We start from the raw sequence: 13,646 nt of genomic DNA on the forward strand, positions 1-13,646 counted from the left end.
GGACTATTGTTATATGTCTTTTGAAACAGCTAACATGCTACAACAAAGAACAGACTATGCTGTTGAAACCCCCAGACCAGAGACAGTTTATTAGAAAGATTGAGCATATATTTCTATTTTTGATGCTCAAAAAGCAAAATGCAAGTTATTTTCACTTGAGTGTTTGATGTGTTTATCAAATTATAAATCTCTGTCATTCTTTCCTGGACCCTTTCATTTTGCCTGAGGTTTTGTTTTTGTCAGATTTCTATCTGCTTAGAAAGAGTGAGTATAGTTTGGTCAAGGGAGGATCTGAGAACTTGGTCCTAACTTGCTTAAAGTCTTTATTACGCGGCACCTTTCCTTCATATGATTTCTTTGGTGGGCTGTGGTTGCCAGGAGAGCCTCAGTATATCCCTGATGATACATTCGTTGAGGCTGCTGGTGGCATAATGACAAGCCCAGGAGTAATGGCAGAATCATGTTGGCTGTAAGGTTTTTATTTTTTTAAATATTTTATTAGTTATTGATGGACCTTTAATATTTATTTAATTGCTTATATGTGGTGCTGAGAATCTAACCCATTGCCTCACACATGCTAGGCAAGCACTCTACCACTGAGACACAACCCCAGCCCAGCTGTAGGGTTTTTTGAACCTTTTTTTTCCCCTTTGAGGAAATCTCAGTGAAGCTTTTCTAATGAGTACACTAACCTAGTATTTATATACACAAGACTGAAGTGAATTCATCTTACCTTTTCATAGATTGCTGCTTGTGAACTCTGTTCTGGAGGTTGGAGTATTTCTGTAGCCCTGTATTTCATTTGATAAACAGAAACTAGCTGTTTTCAAACCTAATTCCTTTGAATCTTTTTTTCATTCCTTGAAGGGATGTAGGGTAGTGTGGAAAGGAGCTAGCTAAGAATTGTGATAGAAGGCATAGGCTGTCATCACAAACTTTCTATCTTTGGGTAACAAGTAGCCCACATGGCTTAGATTTTTGGAAACTTGTTAGGGCCATCTGTTTTACTCTGGATGGTGAGGTAACACTTCAGACTGACTAGTAGAATAGTCCAGTATAATTTATGGAAAGTTGGTATCCTGTCACTCGACCAAGAGAGTTTATTTGAAATAAGCAGCTTAAGATTCATCTTCCCCAACAAGCCTTCCTGGTTTTCTAAGACTGAATTGGGTATGATTTTTCTGTACTTGGGCAGGAGATTTTGCAATTGTCATATCATCATCTTCCTGTACTAGACTGTGGGACAGAACTATATCTGGGCCTGGCACAGAGAGAATTCTCTATGTATTTGTTAAATGAATGAATCAGAGATGGAGGCAAGTTTTTTGTAAACATTTGGAATAAGCTCTTTACTCATTTAATATAGAAGAGATGTTTAAGTGAGCCTGAGGATGAGTTTCAGTGATTGTAAATCAGAGAAATTGATTATGGCATAGGCTACTTAGTGTTCACTTTATTTGCATTTGTAAGTTCCCAGAAAACACCAAGTTTACTGATATGGCTGATCCTCTACCCCAGTGTGTTCTTCTAGAAGGAGGAGTATGTTATTTTTGTAATGAGGTAGGCTGGCATGGTGAAAAGAACACAGGCTTTCACAAAGACAAGTAGACCTTTATTCTGTCATTCACTAGTTGTGTCATTCGCTAGATGAGATTTTAAATTCCTTCTGATCTTGTATTTAATTCACCTATAAAATATTAACATTTTAAATTTATTCAATAAATATATATTGAATACTTAATATATGCTTGACTCCATTCTAGATGCTATAAATATTCTGCTTGACCAGATAAAAGCAAGATGCCTGCACTCTTAGAGCTACCCCTCTCTGTAAGGATATAGAGAGACAGTGAACAAGGAAACAATTTCAGGTGGCAATAAGTGCTAAGAAGAAAAATAAAGCAGGGTAAGAAGACAAAGAATGGTTGAGAACAGTAAGGTCTTTTAGATAGGAAATAACATTTGAGAAGAAACTAAGGATGCAGGGTAGTGAGCCATAAGATCTTTTTCTGTAGAGAGAACAGCAAAGGCAAAGATCCTCAGGTGAAAATGAGAATGATATGTGTGAGAAGCATCAAGAAGACCAATGTGACTAGAGCACAGTACTTAGTAGTAGAATGGTAATATACAAGGCCTGGACTAGGTGAGAACCAGATCATAAAGGATCTTATAGACCATGGAAGGATTTAGAGTTTAGCTTTTATTCTGTGTTGGGAGACCTTTGGTGGATGTGAGTGACATCATCTGATTCATGTTTTAAAAAGATCACTCTATCTGCTGTATAGAAAATAAAGCTACAGTAGAACAGGACTAAATCAGATTAATTAGATGATTTTAGTAATTTAGGTGAAAGATAATGCCAACTCTGGAACAATAGTGTTAGAAGTAGTTAGAATTTAAAACATATTTGAAGATAGACCTAACAGGACTTCTTATAGATTTGATATATAAAACAAAGAAAAAAGAAATCAAACAATGGCTTCTAGATTTTTTATTTGAATAACTGGAGGGATGTGATTATTGTTTTCCTGCAATGTGGGAAGTTATTTTTTTTAACTAAACTCTTTCTCTGTTTTGTTTTTTTTTGGACACAATATCTTTATTTGTTTTTATGTAGTGCTCAGGATCAAACCCAGTGCCTTATACATGTGAGGCAAGTGCCCTACCACTGAGCTACAACCCCAGCCCTAATATGTTGAACTTTTAAGGAAGGATGAGAATATATGAAATCTCAGAGAATGTCAGAGTGAATTGGCTAGGAAATATGTTGCTAGATAATGCTAAGGATCCCCTTGAAATTTGGGTTATCAATTTAAAAAGAGACTTAGCCAATACTATTATGAATTTTTCCAATGAATTTGTTCAACTTCTGGGGTTCCGTTGTTAAGTAGGAAGAGTTGGGATTTAACCAACAGTGAAGCTTTGCCTGATGTGTATGTGGGATAAGATAGCAGAGAGGGCAGTGATATGTAAGAGAGAGTGATTATAGTGGTGGACCTCCACAAGCTATGTAGATGAAGCCCCAAGGGAAATAAGGATGTGAAAAATTAATGTAGTGACGAGACTAAGGATCCCATTAGAATCAGAATTGCAGGAGCCCCCCTCATAATTTTATCTGTGAAGGTAGTCACGTTATTTTCATTTAGCTAATTATTTTGATTCTGATCTCTGTGTCTCTAAATAAAATTCTTAAATTCTTACTTCTTGAATTTTCTGTTTTTAGATACTACCTATTGATTCCCTACTAGGAATGATGAGAATTTTACTTCTCCTAACATAATTATAATTTTGAAAGATTAGTATTCAGTTTTATTTGATACGTGGAAACTGTTTGAGTCATGGGTCAACTAAAGTCCCCCTACACACACACTTTTTTTTCCCATCAAGGTAATAATTGTCTTGTCTTTTTGTTTCCTTTATCTTCTATGAATTTATTAATTCAACCCCAACCTTTTCACTAGTGACTAATCACCACTTAAGATATTTAGACTTATCAGCTATTTTATCAATTTCATCTTCCTAAGGAAGTTTCCAGAGCCTCCAACTTACTTTAGTCTGTACTGGTTGCCTTTCATGCCAAGTGCAGAGCTGTTATCCTTTCATCATCATCATTAAGTTTCAATTTTCATTTTTCGTGAACTTGATGCTGTTTTCCCTAGAATATATAGTCTCCTTTACTCCCTTATATTTATGGAAAATTTATTAGAGCTCCCTGAAAAATGTATATAGGAGCTAAATTTTTTGAGACCTTGTTTGCCTGAAAAATCTCTTTATTCTATCTTCATACTGGATTGCTAGTTTGACTAGGGATAGAATTCTCAGAAAATAGGTCCCTAAAAATTAAATTTTTTATTAGTAGTAGATGAACAAATGCCTTTATTTTATTTGTTTATTTTTATGTGGTGCTGAGGATCAAACCCAGTGCCTCACGCATACTTGACAAGAGCTCTGCACTGAGCTACAGCACCAGCCCTCCCTAAGAATTTTGAAGGCATTGTTCCATTGTTTTTGGCAACTAGTTTTGTTGGGAAGTCCTAAGTTTCTGTGATTATTAATGTTTTTTTCCCCCCATCATACTGGGATTTGAATCTAGGAGCACTCTACCTACCACTGAGCTAATATTCCCAGGCCTTTTTATTTTTTATTTCGAGACAGGGTCTTGCTAAGTTGCTCAGGCTGACGTTGAACTTGTGACTCTCTTACCTCAGCTTCTTGAACTACTTGAGATTACATCATGCCCAAAGATTCTTCCTGTTTTTGTTGGCTTATGCCCATTTAAAAAATCCTTTTACTATTATATCAGCAATATTTTGGAAGTAAATAGTTATGTCTGTTCATATTGTCTTTATTTGACACTATTAAACCTCTACTGGGAGAAGTGGAAATCCATATGCAGAAAAATGAAATTAAGCTCCTATCTCTCACCATACATAAAACACAACTTAAAGTGGATCAAGGACCTAGGAATTAGACTAAGAGACCCTGTGCCTCATAGAAGATAAAGTAGGCACAAATCTTCATCATGTCAGATTAGGCCCTGACTTCCTTAACAAGACTCCTATAGTGGAAGAAATAAAATCAAGAATCAATAAATGTGATGGATTAAAACTGAAAAGGTTCTTCTCAGCAAAAGAAATCATCAGAGAGGTGAAGAGAGAACCTACAGAATAGGAACAAATTTTTACCACACACACATCAGGTAGAGCACTAATCTCTAGGATATATAAGGAACTCAAAAAACTTAACACCAAAAAAAATAAATAAACCGTCAATAAATGGGCCAAGAAAATGAACAGACACTTCTCAGAAGATGATATACAATCAGTGAACAAATATATGAAAAAATGTTCAACATCTCTAGCAATTAGAGAAATACAAATCAAAACTACTCTAAGATTTCATCTCACTCCAGTCAGAATGGCAGCTATTAAGAATATAAATGAGGGGCTGGGGTTATGGCTCAGCGGTATAGCGCTCACCTCGCATGTGCAAGGCCCTGGGTTCGATCCTCAGCACCACATTAAAATAAATAAAGTTATAAAAAATAAGAATATAAATGAGGGGCTGTGATTGTGGCCTCAGAGGGAGAGGCTCTCCTCGCATGCATGAGGCACTAGGTTTGATCCTCAGCCCCACATAAAAATAAAATAAAGATATTGTGTCCACCTATAACTAAAAAAATAAATATTTTTTTAAAAAAAGAATATAAATGACAAAATGTGTTGGCGAGGATGAGGGGGGCACACTCATACATTGCTTGTGGGATTGCAAATTGGTGCAACAATCTGGAAAGCAGAATGGAGATTCTTTGGAAAACTTGCAGTGGAACCACCCTTTGATCCAGCTATCCCACTCCTTGGTGTATACCCAAAGGACTTAAAAACAGCATACTATAGTGACGCAGCCACATCAATGTTTATAGCGGCACAGTTCACAATAGCTAAACTGTGGAACCAACCTAGATGCCCTTCAGTAGATGAATGGATAAAGAAACTGTGGTATATATACACAGTGGAATATTATTCAGCATTAAAAGAGAATAAAATCATGGCGTTTGCAGGTAAATGGATGGAGTTGGAGAATATCATGCTAAGCGAAGTAAACCAATCCCAAAAACCCAAAGGCTGAATGTTTTCTCTAATATGTGGATCCTGATCCATAATGGGGGTGGGGTGGGGGTGGAGCATGGGAGGAATGGAGGAACTTATTTAGATAGGGCAAAGGGGAGGGAGGGAAGAGGAGGGGACATGGGGTAGGAAAGATAGTGGAATGAGCTGGACATCATTACCCTAAGTACATGTATGAAGTCACTAGTGGTGTGACTCAACTTTGTATATCAGAGACGTGAAAAATTGTGCTCTATATGTGTACTATGAATTGAAATGCATTCTGTTGTCAGGTATAACAAATTAGAATAAATAAATACATTTTAAAAGAAAACCTCTAATGAAGGAGAGGGTGTGACAGGAAACTCAGAAGCTGATTGCAACTAGAAGGAATAGGTATTATCTATCACCTGTTATTATGCATTTCAAATGAGCTGAGGTAGTAGAAAAGAGAGAAGATCTGAAATGATAATGAGAAGCAAAGAGGATATCTGCTTTACCCTTAGGCCATTTGGTTAGGGAAGAGTATGAAGGACAGAGTAAATGTCCTAAACAGTTATTTTAAAATCAAGAGAGGTATGTTAAAATCAAGAGCGATAGACTCTCAGGTCCATAGAGTTAGAAAATATCTAAAAAAGACATCAGATAGAATTATACCTTGCACAAGAATCTATTCTCAAATATTTCCCATGGGGGGTTGGGGATGTAGCTAAGTGGAATAACACTTGCCTAGCATATGCAAGGTCCCAAGTACTATTCCCAGCTCTGAAAGACAGAAGAAAAAAAAAATCTCAAATATTTCCCATGGAGATTATACTAGGTTATATTTGAAAACCTCCATTAGGCTGACAGGATTTCTTATGAGGTTCAAAGTATTAGAAAGTTTTTTCTAATGCTGAATTGATTAGTCTGCCTCTTAAATTCTACTTTTTGATCATATACTATCCTTGAGCAATCAAAAAATTCATTATTTTTCTATCCCTGTGGCAGTCTTTCAGTTACTAGGTCTCCAGGTTCTTCTTTTCTGCTAAGTAGCCCTGGTTCCTGTGATTCACAGACTCTTCGGCATCTTTGTAACCTCTTTTTTTTTTTTTTTTTTTTTGATACTAGGGACCAAACTCAGTGCTTTGTGCATGTGAGTCAAGCACTCTGCCAACTGAGCTCTATCCCCAGCCCCGCCTTGTAACCTCTTCTGTCTCTCTTATCAGTCTTTTTCAAAATGTGTTGTTCCAAAGAGTGATTTGAAAAGTGCAAGTCACAGTGATGTTGTTACATTCTATGATCTGGATGCTATCATTACAAGAGATTTATTAATTTCAATAAAAGTATTTCATTCACATAGTACTTCACAGTTACTCTGAAATACAACATGTCTTCTAGTTTTTCATCAGATATAATTTGGTTTTAAACAAAAGATGCTTGACCAGATTTCATGATGAAGTGCATTTAAAGAGAGCCTTGATTCATTTAGCACTACTGTTATTAGCTGTGATCTTTTTGTTTGTTTTTGGTATTGGAGATTGAACCTAGGGGCACTTTACTGCTGAGTTATTTCCTCAGCCCTTTTCATTTTTTATTTTGAGAACAGGGTCTCACTAAATTGCTGAAAGTCTGGCTAAGTCGCTTAGGCTGACCTTCAATTTACAATTCCCCTGCCTTAGCCTCCCTACTGGCTGGGATTTATAAGTGTGAGCCAACATGCCCTGCAAGCTGTGCTTTTTTATTTTTAGTTTTTTTGTTTGGTTTGGTTTGGTTTTGGAGGCAAGGTGATGGCAGAGGGGCAGATCACATAGTGTTTTTGAGCCGTTGTTTTTTGTGTATGTGTGTATGTAAAACTGATATAGGTTATATGAGAATTAAACAACAATATGTGTACAAGCTCTATAAATAGTAAATTGCTGTCTGGTTTAAAGTTCATTTTTGGAGGAAGTGGGGGTTAGGATTGAACCCATGGATACTTTACCACTGATCTACATCCCCAGCTCTTTTTTATTCTTTTATTTTGAGACAGGATCTCACTAAGGTTGCAGAGGCAGTCCTTGAATTTATGATCCTCCTGCCTCAGCCTCCTCAATCACTGGGATTACAGGCCTGCACCACTGTACTGTCCTGCAAGTTTAGTTGTTTTTGCCCTCAACCTAAAAACAACAAAGCCTTAGGGAACCAGAGGAGCTGATAGAGGAGATACAGTGTAGCCATTGGTTCCAAACTGAAATCTATATGAATTAGAACTCTAATAAAAGTATGATAACTCAGGCTGTTGCTGGAAAAGTTTTCAAAGGCACAGTCTTTAATGAATGAACTTGAGTAGTAGCTTTCTCTCTTTTTAAAAAATATTTATTTTTTAGTTGTAGTTGGACACAATACCTTATTTATTTTTAAGTGATGCTGAGGATCAACCCAGGGCCTTGCACGTGCTAGGCAAGTACTCTGCCACTGAGCTACAGCCCCAGCCCAGTAGCTTTCTTTTTAACCAAGATAGTTAACTGGTTATAGGTTTTTTTTTACCAGACTTATCTGAGTATCTCAGAATCACTGTATATGCCATGCCTGGATTATTAATTTTTAAAAAATACAAGCTTAGGGCTGGGGTTATAGCTCAGTGGTAGAGTGCTTGCCTAGTATGTGTGAGTCACTGGGTTCAATTCTCAGTACCACATATAAATAAAATTTAAAAGCCCATTGACAAAGTAAAAAAAAAAAAAAAAAAGAATACAAGCTTAAAATGGGCACTGTGGGGTACACACCTACAATCCCAACTGTTTGGGAGACTAAGGCAGGAGGATCACAAGTTTGAGGCCAGCCTGGGCAACTCAGCAAGATCCTGTCTCCAAAATAAAATATAAAAATGGCTGGGGGTGTAGCTCAGTGATAAAATACTACTGAGTTCAATCCCTACTATTGCAAAAAGAAAAAAATTCAAACTTGATTAAACTGCCAAGCATCAAAATTAAAATGTTTGAATCTTTCATGATACATGGAATTGGATGAGAAATTCAGAACCTAAAGGTCACCTTCATTATTGCCTCTTTAACCCAGAGCATAGCTCTAGATAAAGAACTGAGAATACATTGATTCTTGTAATAATATAATTTTATACTATAAAGACTTCAGAGATGACGTAGCCCTCTTCTCTTGTAGGCAAGGAAACTGAGGCCTGAAGAAGGCTTTACTTACACTAGGTCCCATGTGGAATTAATAAGAAACAAATTTTAGAAGTTGCCTTTTTGGGATGATTAAACTCTGATTTCAAAAATTACTTTATTTAACTAATTAGCTGTCTTTTTCTCATTGTAATAAAGTCCCCATAATCACAGCCCTCAACCATCCTCCTCTAATCTTCTAACCTTCATGGTATCTGAGTAAACTGGACAATATTTCTATGTCATGCTCCAGGATAAAATTCAAATTTAAGCAGAAAATATGTAATGTAATTATAAGAGCATGTTCTATGGTCTTGTAATGTTTTCTTATTCTTTTTTCTCCCTAGACTTAGAGAGTAACAGTATTTTTATCCTACGAGATATTTGTCACTTACCAAAGAAAAAATATCAAAATTTTAATATAAATTCTGTTTAGCCATGCTTGATGGTGTGCTCATAATCCCAGCTACTCATGAGTATATGAATTCAAGACCAGCAGAGCAACACTGAGACCCTGTTTTCAAAAACAAATAAAATAAAATTTAATATATTTTAGTAAAGGTCTGATTTCAGAGAACAAAAACAAAAAAGGCTTTTGTTTTTTCTCTATTCCAAGACATTTGAAATCATGCAATTTGGAAACAAATTATATTGTATATATCTAAATCCTGAAGTGAAATGACTAGTGTTTTTAGTGTTAGAGAACCTGTTTTTAACTAACATATTCTCAGTTACTTCTTTTTTAGCTTCACACTGGAAAGATGAGTAGAATTCTACTACAAAGAAATAGAATTTTTACTTAACCTGAAGTGGGAAACTTCCTTTGGAAGATGAAGGAACTATAAATATTGAGCTTCTATTTTAAAACTGTAAATCTAGCACATCACTGTCCATACCCTCAAAGCCAACTTTAATCCTGGTTGGTAGTGGTTCTATGATTGAGCTAAGAAACACAAGGAGAGCATTCGGCTTGAGCCTAAAGATTGTCAAATTTCTTACTTACAGACTGAGTTGGTCCTTCCTCCCTGCACCTATGGCCCCAACCTCAGTGCAAACAAAGGGGCACCTTCTTTGCTGTGCAGTTTGAGGACTACAGATTGGGAACTTTTCTAATCATTTTTAACCAAATCTAAATTAACTGTTGAAGTTTACTAAAGCACACAAACTGCTTTTGAGGATTGGATTGGGTTGGACTACATAGGAAAATGTAAATTGTGACCATTTGTAGTCACACCAAGTAGCTGAATTCATTTGTTCCATATGGGCTTGGGCAGAGTGGAGGGTGGTCATTTGGACCATATCCATTGTTTGTGAAAGTGCTGGGTGGGTAAAAGCATGGTAGTTTACCATGCCCTGATGGGTGTCCCCCGGCCCCCACTCCCCAGTGGAGTGTGTTTTTCTTTTTACTTGCTGTAGGAAATTGTTTGCCAGATTGTGTTATTTATAACAATCTGTCATGGAACAGCTGCCAGGAAAAGAAAAGAGGCTATTCCCAGTAGCTCTCCTTACCGCCCCCGACTACCACCACACACACACACACATCCGGTTTTCTGATTTAGCATTTTTTCCCCTGTAGTTTTACTCAATGGTTTTGGCTTGATGGAAAGTGTTCTTGTAATGAGAGATTTCTGGGCTTTGCCATGACTTGGTAATTGGGTTTTCTGAGCTTAATTTGTTTGCTTTAGTCAAAACTAACTGGCAACAGTTTGTTTTTTGAATTCCTGGGTGTCTTGATTTCTCCCTAAATAGCTAAAGTGCTGCCTTCCCTTGAAGACCTTGTATGTTTCTGCACTGTCAATAGTGCATATTTGTTATCATGCAAAGCTGTGCCTTTTGCCCTTAACAATGCCTTGACTTCTCTCACAGTTTTAGAATAAAGCATAATGAGGATTGTGGAATATTGAGTAGGGAGATCTTCAGAGATTCTAGTTCGTTTCTGCAGAAGAGACTGGCTGTTGGTGTTAGAAAAGAACTGTTCCCTTGAAACACAAAGCAGCTGAGGGTTGGCACATTCAGAGAACATTGAGATTGATTGCATTTCAGATACACAATTACTTCATAGTCCAGATAGTCCATGTTTATTCATGGCTGTGGTCACACATGATCAAAAATACTTCTGGATCTTATCACTTTTTCAGTTTGTGTCTCTGGGCTCCAGTTAGTAGAAGGCCATTTGCATTTCTAGAATGGGCTTTGTATTATTAGAATAAAAATCTAAGCAATAGTCATTTTTTTCCAATTATAACTTCTATAAAAATGTACAGATAGAAGGTATTATGAAGGTATAAGGATGATTTTGTTTTTCTTTTAGAATTTTGTTTGTTCGATCCAGGGTTTCCAGCTTTGGAAACAAGTACATTGATGAGACAGCAAAGACCTTCCTTTGGAAGTGGTGGGGTTGCATATAGGATGGAAATCTCAGTGACTCTTGTATAGCGTATTCTCTGGGACAAAGGCAGGAGAGGAGCTAATGGAGCAACATCAGTGTCTCAATCTCTGGGCCTCCTCTTTCAGACTAATGCCTTTCTTTTCACTCTGAGAACAGATGGCAACCAGACATTGAGGGGAGGGATCTGATCCTTGTGATCCTTGGAGATTTTGTATTCAGTTGAGCAAAAAGTCATTTAAAAGCAAAGAAAGAAATGAGCCTACACGTCTGTTCACAATTATGAAAACTTGTTCAGCATTCATGGTTCTGATGGATTTAAACACTTCTGCAGATATTGAATAACAATAGCATTTATTCTCTAAGACAGCATTGTCACCACTTAAGAGACATTGCATTAGAGCCATTTTCTTTACTTTGAGGTACACTTAATTCAATTAATTATGGAACAACTTGTAATAATTGGTCATTATAGGAAAATAGGAGATTTTTCCTTAGGAAACTGTCTTTTCATTTTGATGAAAAGGGGCATGTTCTGTACCATTGTAGTGATAATTTTATGTATCTGTTTCATAATGGCCAATATGCCCTGCTTTTCTAAGTGTTATTGTAAGTGGGATTCTACACACTGTTTATTTTTTACCTTGCATATGTGTTATCTGATTTGTTTATGCTTGGTGGTTCTGAATGATGAATTGTAGACTTCAGAAATTTTTTTCCTGAAAATATGATATTTATAGGGATTCTATTTTCAGAAATAGGCAGTAAGGCAAGGCATTCTGATGGTTGAGTCTCACTTTCTAAATAAAAAGACTATGAGCTTAGTTAGGTCCAGGGGTGCAACTGAATTCCATTCCTAGCACAGTCTTGGAGAGGGATATGTGTTGAAGTCTTCCATTTTCCCACCCAAAGCAAGGAATCTTGATTTTAAGTTAAAATTTTAGGAAAATTAAAATCACAAAAAATTTCCATGTAAATAATCTCTTTATTCCTTTGAGTGGAATAATTTAGTGTTTTTCAGACTTTTTAAAAGTCACATAACCAATTTTCAAAGCCAGTGTTTCTATAGAAACCTAAAAGATAAAAAGAAGAGCTGCCTTGGTGGACTCAGGAAAGGCTGTGGGAATCAGGAATCAGACACTTTGGGAAACTGTAGGTTTACTATTGAGAAACATTGGTGTAGTTGATTTAAATTACAATTTAAGGAATTTGTCTTCTACTTGATTGTTTTGGAACTTCTGTTTTCTGCATTTATGATAAACATATATAATGGTAGAATGTATAGTTATAAATTGGTTTAAAATAAATAGCCTTGGTTAGCCACTCATATTTGAAACTTCCTAGTCCCAGTTTCCTCCAAGCTCCATAATAAGATCTAACTAGGCATAGAGTAATTGCTCAATAAATATTAGATAAATTAATCATTACAAGAATCTTGTGTTTTCTTGAGTACTTCTAATGATTGGAAACTCCTTACCTTATTTGATTAACTCTGATTGAAAGTTAACATAGGAACGAAAAACACTTCTGTTCATATTTACCTATCATTCTTTGAGGTGTTGTAGTTGTTGTTGTTGTTGAGGAGTGTACTAGGGATTGAACCCAGGATTTCTTTTATCAATGAGCCACTTCCCCAGCCTGTTTTTTATTTATTTTTTAATTTTGAGACAGGGTCTTACTGAGATGCTTAGGGGCTCACTAAATTGCTGAGGCTAACTTTGAACTTGGGACCCTCCTGCCACCATTATGAGAAAATCTTTTCTTCATTGACTTATTCATTCGTTCATCAATTTTATTTGTGTTTATTTGTTTTGGTGTTGGGGATTGAATCCCGTTCCTCACATGCCTGTAAGCACAGGCTCTATCACTGAGCTACAAGACCTCATCTAAAAAAAAAAGACTATTAATATTAACAATAGGGGCTGGGGATGTGGCTCAAGCGGTAGCACGCTCGCCTGGCATGCGTGAGGCCCGGGTTCGATCCTCAGCACCACATACAAACAAAGATGTTGTGTCTGTCGAGAACTTAAATAAATAAATAAATAAATATTTAAAAAAAAAAATATTAACAATACTATTTGTATGGTATTGTTATAAGATTAAATGGGTGCTTTGTATACCTGATATTGTATTGTACTTTTTTATAACTTAGAATTTGAGTTTCTAAAGAATGGGGCATTACATTATATTCGTCTTGGTATTTCTTAGTACTATAGCAAAGTGATTGTTCTATAAAGATAATTTATCCTGAAGTCATGGAAACAGACATTGTGGTACTTTTCAGACTGTGTTTCTTAGAGTCCAGGATTCTAAAGGTGTCTCAGGACTGCCCAGTAAGGTTTGCAAGGGGGCAGTAGAAATGTTCCTCCATACAGTTCTATCAGAACAACCCATTTATTTTACTTGTTTTGCTGTTTAAAAAGGTTCAAAAATATTGTCTGGTTTCTGTGCTTCTAAGCCATTAAAAGTTTGTCTGAGGATGATTTGTGTGATCCATTGTTCTTTGTGATG

General features: G+C 36.3%; 1 protein-coding gene across 1 annotated transcript in view; it reads left to right on the forward strand.

Annotated features, from left to right (window-relative positions):
• Eif2b3 (eukaryotic translation initiation factor 2B subunit gamma) overlaps nt 1–13,646 on the forward strand; it is a 104,751-nt gene that overhangs the window by 20,529 nt on the left and 70,576 nt on the right. The window lies entirely within an intron of this gene.

This window comes from Marmota marmota, unplaced genomic scaffold (assembly GCF_001458135.2).
Source record: "Marmota marmota marmota unplaced genomic scaffold, marMar, whole genome shotgun sequence".
Classification (NCBI taxonomy): domain Eukaryota; kingdom Metazoa; phylum Chordata; class Mammalia; order Rodentia; family Sciuridae; genus Marmota; species Marmota marmota.